Source organism: Sus scrofa, chromosome 2 (genome assembly GCF_000003025.6).
Source record: "Sus scrofa isolate TJ Tabasco breed Duroc chromosome 2, Sscrofa11.1, whole genome shotgun sequence".
Taxonomy (NCBI): Eukaryota; Metazoa; Chordata; class Mammalia; order Artiodactyla; family Suidae; genus Sus; species Sus scrofa.
The window spans coordinates 75,503,889-75,509,927 of record NC_010444.4 but is presented as its reverse complement, the minus strand read 5'-3'; positions in this window follow the sequence as shown (position 1 = coordinate 75,509,927).

Here is a 6,039-nt window from a genome sequence, read left to right as displayed (position 1 = left end):
CCCTCAGAAAAATCACACACAGGTTTCCTTACACCCTGGACCAAGGGGAGCTCTCCTGGCCTGTTCTAGCGCTCCCCTCACGTGATCTAAAGACTGGGGCATCTCTCGGGGCCCCAGTTTCCTCACCTGTGTAGTGAGATGGTTGCACAAGACTTAGTCATGAAACCGTGCTTTCTGTTGGCCCCCAGTGTGTTCCCAATTTTAGGGAAGCTGGGGGAAACCAAGCACAACACTCGGCCCCCGGAGATTGGTCACGGCTGGGATTGGGGCAGAGCCAAGAGTGTGGTGACTGCTTGGGGAGTTGGAAAAACTTCCTAGATGTGGGGGTTGGTGGTGTTTAAGCTGGGGTTCTGCAGAATGCATAGGAGTTGCCTCCTTTGAGCAGTAACTTTATATCACCCTAAACCACCCTGGAAGAAGAAAGATGGTGATTGAGGAGACTTGAGCTCTGACCAAGGCCTTGCCTTGCTGGGTGGACCTCTGAACATTCCCTGGCTGTGAACCAGAGAGTGGTAATACCCCTCTGCCTACTTTCACAAGGGTCTGTAAAGTCCCAATAGGTTTTGGCCAATGGGAAACAGGGGAAAATGCAATCAGTGGCAGGAAGCACTAGGATTGGCAGGGGGCTTCAAATTCCAGCCTCTTCCTGGGCAAGAACTGGATGGCTCAGGGGGAAAAAAAAGAGGCTTTGGGGAGTCCAGGATGGACCTGGGCTCAGTGGGTATTCTCATCTGGAAAGCAAGGTTGCTAATGGAATCTTCAAAAAAGCTCAAGCGTACAAAGTACTTAAAATAATTAATAGTAAATGCTCAGAAAGGGGTAGCCATTTGCTCTCCCTTTATGCCCCAAAGGGTCCTTCTCTCCTGGCCTCCCTTCACACTCCACAGCTGGGCTCTGCACCCACTCTCCACTCCTCTCACATCCTGGATCCTCCATTAAAATGCGAATCAGTTCCCATCCTTCCCTCTGCTCAAGAATCTTCCATAGCTCTCCATCACCCTCAGAACAAAATCCAACCTCACTACCTCTGTCGACATGATCTGACCCCCATCACCTTCCTCCTCGCACCCCCTCCCTCTCTCCTCTTCACTCACTCCCCTCCAGCCACATAGGCCTCCTGGCTGTTCCTCCAGCACACCAGGCATGGTCCTGCCCCAGTGCCTTTGCACAAGCTGTTTCCTTTGCCCAGACCATGGCTGGCACATCTCTTCCTTCCGGTCTTAGAACATTGAACATCACAATCTAGGGAGGCCTGGCCTGGCCAGCTTGGCTGCAGTAGCCCCCACCCTCCCTACCTGGTCAGCTTCTCTCATTTCCTTCAGAAGCCTCATCACTCACTGAACCCTTAAGTTTGTTTATATTTATGGTCTGTCCAGGCCCAACCCAGTGCCTGCTCCACATATGTGTTGGGAAGATAAAAAGATGAGCTTAGAGAGGTGCAGAGCTCTCCCAGGTCACCCAGCATGGTGGGCAGTCCCCCAGGACCCCTGACAATCTGGCCAGTGCTGACTCAGCCTGCATGGGTCCCCTGCAACCTGAAGCCTGGGTTCAAACCCTACCTTGGCTGCTGTGTTGCTGTGATTCTGTAAAATGGGGGTAATGACAACAGTTTTTTCATCCTGTATCATAAGATCAAACAGCTTGACAGATGAACTGACTTTAGCCATTATCATGATGTGAGGGAATATTATGAGCTGGGGGCGTGGGGACAGGGCAGAGGAGCTAGCACCCAAAAGGCATCTATTTTTAACCCCCTGGGGTCTTCTGATGGACCCCACCCCACCAATGCCCTCTCCATCTCAAGCTCTGGCATCTTGCAAGCCCTGCCTCTGACTCTCCCCTGGGGGGCTCCTTGCTGGACCCCAGACTCACCCTGCCCCCAGACACTGCACAGGTGTGGGTGGAACAGTGTGGCTAATATGAATCCTACTCCCCAGTTTCTGGTTTGCAGGGAGAACTTTTATCCTCTCTGGATCTCAGTTTGCTCGTCTGGAAAAGGGGGCTGCCCTTGGTCATGGTACACAGTGCAGGGCGATTATGACTCTGGGCTCATTGCTCCCTTCACTTGACCTTCTGTCTGATGCTCACACAGCCCCGCAAAGTAGAAGATGAGAACTTGCAGTGAATGAGGCAGAACTGCCTCCAGGCTTCTGCCCTGGGCTCCCTCTGCCTGGAACACCTCCCTCCCCCCAGCCTTCTCCCCAGGGCAGCTTCCTTCTGTCATCCAAGTCTCAGCTCAAATGTCACCTCCTCAGAGTGCCTCCTCCCATCTCCTGGCTTAAGTAGCCCCCTGTCATTCTCTGTCTCCTGCCCCTGCTGGATTTTTCTTCCTAGCACTTGACTGTTCTCTGAAATTATCTTATTTGATGGTGTATTTGTTGTCTGACTTCCCTACACTCTGTGGGTTTCCACTAGGGGTAGAAGGATCTCTGTCCTGGATCCCAGGAACCCATCACAGAGCCTGGCACACAGCCGCAGCCCAGTAAATTCAGGTTGCAGGTGGGTCTGGCTAGAGAGTGAGGTGAGGAGGAGGCGGCGCGGCCCAGAGATGCCTAGGGATCTATCCAAGGTCACACAGCGCCGTGCTCCGCGGTGGGCGCCCTGCGGCTGCGGTCCTGGGGCCCCCGAAGCCACCCCGCCGTGCGTCCCCGGCCCGGGGGCGCGAGGGGGGCGAGTGCCAGGTGGCTGTCCCCTCGCTCGCTTCCTCGTCCCCCGCGCTGCCGTGGCCCGGGAATGCACAGGTAACTGTACGGGCCGGCCCAGCGCGGCACCCAAGGGGCCAGGTCAGGCCCAGCAGGGGACCAGGAGCGTGGGCACCGCCCCTCCCCTGGCGGGGATCCTGGAAACAGAGAAGGGAGGGGGAGAAGGAAACAGAGGGGACAAAGGGGAGGAGGGGAGGGGGGAGGGGAAGGGAGGGAGGGTGAAGGGGGCGGAGGAGGAAGGGGCGGTGGGGGAGGAGGACGCGAGGGGGCGGAGGGTCAAGGGCGGGGGAGGGGCGGGCTTCCTGGCCTGGCAGGCGCCCAGCAACCCGGCCCAGGGGGCCTGGGTGGGTGGGTGAGTAGGAGAGGTTTGTAGGAGGAGAGTGGGGGGAACATCCGCGAGGTCGGCCGAGAGGCGGGGTTGGCGGCGAGGTGGGCACAGTAGGAGGGAGATAAGGGGGAGGAGAGAGAGATCTAGGAAGACCTTGAGAACCTAGGGGCGGAGGGAGAGAGGAAGAGAAGGAAAGATAGAGACACGGAGGGAGATAGAGACAAAGCTAGAAAGAGAGACACGCGGAGCATCGGGAGGTAGAGGGGGTTCAGAGATAGAGAAGGGCAGATTCCGGGAGAGACCTTCAGAGCAGAATGCTTGGCAGTGGGCAGGGGGTTGGGGGTGCATGCAGCTCCCTCCTGCAGCTCCTAAAGTCAGAAAACATCTTGGCCCTACCTCTGTCTCCTCTCCAGCCTGGCCCCTCTGCATCCACAGATCTTGCTCATCCTGCATCTGGCTGCGCTCCTCCTGGGCTCAAACACCTTCCAAGGCTCCCTGCAGCCTCCCCCCTGCCCCCTCCCAGTCTACAGGCTCCAGAGCCTTGCGGGGCTGGCCCAGGTCCACCCATCCTGTGGGCTCCTCTGCCATTTTCTTTCTCCCTATATCTTCACTGAATACCTACTGTGTGCCAGGCAGGAGTCTAAGCCCTGGTGATTCAGGGGTGGCCAAAACAGACCAAACCCCCATTGTCTTGGAGCTCATCTCAGAGTGGGGAAAAGCAGAGGACAAGGGAATATTGTTGACCTAAGTTGTTCCTAGAGATCAATCCTGTGAAGATAAAGCAAGCAGGAGAGAGGGGGTAGTGATGACGGGGAGTGGGGTGGCTGTAGAAACAGTGTGTTCCAGGCAGAAGGAAAGGCCCAGAGGTAGCCCCCTACTTGGTCACCCTCAGACAGGGAAAAAAGGCCAGTTAGAATGAAGGCTCTGATCAAGGGGCAGGGCCACAGATCTGTCCACCTGCCCAGGGTCCAGAAGTTCTTCCTGCTCTTTCTACCCAAAATGGCTAAGATCTGGATCTTCCCATATCAGAATCCTGGTTCTGTGGCCATGTGCCCCTAGGCGAGTCACTTTGAGTCTCAAGCCTCAGTTTTCTTATCTGTAAGATGGTCCTTCCTTCAACAGGCATCTTCAAGAATTAACTGAGAGCTACAGCTGAAGCCCTGAGCCAAGGCCAGAGAGCATAATAGATACTCAGCACATGGCAGCTGTTTCTGGCTTCTGTTATGCTTGTGATTTGCTTTGCCTTCTCCATTATTTCCGGTTGTGCCTAGTGGGGCTGAGAGCTCTGCCAGCCAGCTCAGGGCTGGAGACCAGCTGTGGTGCCCTGCCTTGTTTTTATGACTTTAACAACTGCCTGCCCTTCCTCACGCCTCAGTTTTTCTGTCTGCACAATGGGGAGAGTCATTCCAAGGTCCTTAATTCCACCATCACTGCAGCTTCTTAGTGTTTCTACTCCAAGTTCAAGGCAAAAATATACAGACTCTGGAAGGCGGGAGTCCACCTAAATATTTCAGGCAGCAGAGGTACCTGGCCAGACTGGACTGTGAATGTTTAATGTGTCCTATCCTAGTTCTCGCTGGCCTTTAGAAGATATTTTTCTCCCTGGCTGGGGCATCTGTTAGTCCTTGACCCCTCCTGAGCCTGGGAGGCCAAACCAGGAGGAGGGGGTGGGCCTGGCTCTGGAGGGACTGGTGTGTGTGGAGACAGGAGCTGGGTCAGTTTCATGCCACTGGGGCCTGGAGGACTCTCCAACACTAAGGACATCAAATATGCATGGGGAAACCGAGGCTGAGACAGTCAGGGACCCCCACTCCCTCCATGCACACAGATTCCCCACCCCCCATCCCAAAGACCCCTAGAAAGGAGGAGGGGGTTGGGAGTCAGAGGGATGGGTTCACCCAGTCCTCGGCTCCCTTCCCCTCAAGTCCTTTGCCCCAGGAGCTGGGAGCAAAGCTCAGGCTCCCCCTCCCCCTCCCCAGCCCCCTCCGGAGTGTCTCCGCCCCTCCCCCTCGCCTCCCCCTCTTCTGCTGCTCCTTCACGCTCTCCTCCCTCCCCCCTTCCCCTCCCCTTCAGTCCCCCTCTTTTCTTTCCTTCTCCCCTCCTCCGTCCTTTCCCTAACCCCCCTCCTCCCTCCCGTCCTCCCTACACCACTCCATTCTCTCCCCTCCCCGCCTCCTCTCCCCCCTCCCTCTCCCCCTCCTCTCCCCTTCCTCCTCCCCCTCTCTTCCTCCCCCTCCTCCTCCTCCTCCCTTCCACTCTCTCCCACCGCCCCCTCCTCCCCTTCCTCCCGCCTCATTAGGCGCGGCCGCGGCGCGGGGCCCATTAGCGGATCAATTAGCCGAGGTCGCCGGCGGCGCGGTCGTTAAGCGCGGGAGGCCGCGGCGGGGAGGGGGCTCCGGAGACTGCATCTCCGCCCGCCCCGGCTTTTTGGCCGCGATCGCGCCCCCTGCGACCCTCTGGTCACGCACCCCACTGCAGATATCTGGACCCTCCCTAAACCCTCCGGGGGCCCAGCCCCGCGGGGAAAAGGGGGGGCTCCGAGTGCCAAAGAGAGGCCCCAGGTCACAGATCTGTACGTGGCGGGGCAGGACCCTTCCTTCTTGGGAGAAGACCCCTGAAGGAGACTGTCGGGTATGTGACGTCCAGCCCCGCAGCGCCCTTCATCTTCCAGCAACATCAGTAATATAATAATAATAATAATAATAATAATAATAGCGGATGGCTGGTGAGCCTTTGCAGGCTTTCTGCTAATCCTCGGAACGATTTCCCAGAAGCAGATCAGACAAGTGACTTCAGTGGCCTCACTCTCTATCCCTTCTCTGCCTTGGTCTCTATCCACACACCCGCTGACACATTTTGCATTTTGCTAAAGCATCCGTCTGCCCCAGCCACTAGGGCAGGGGCTTCCTCAGTCTGGTTCTCTGCTGTGTCCCTGGGGCTTAGGGCAGGGGCTGGATAAATGAATGAATGGACCAGTCTCTGCTAAAGCACCCTCCATAGACGCAATGA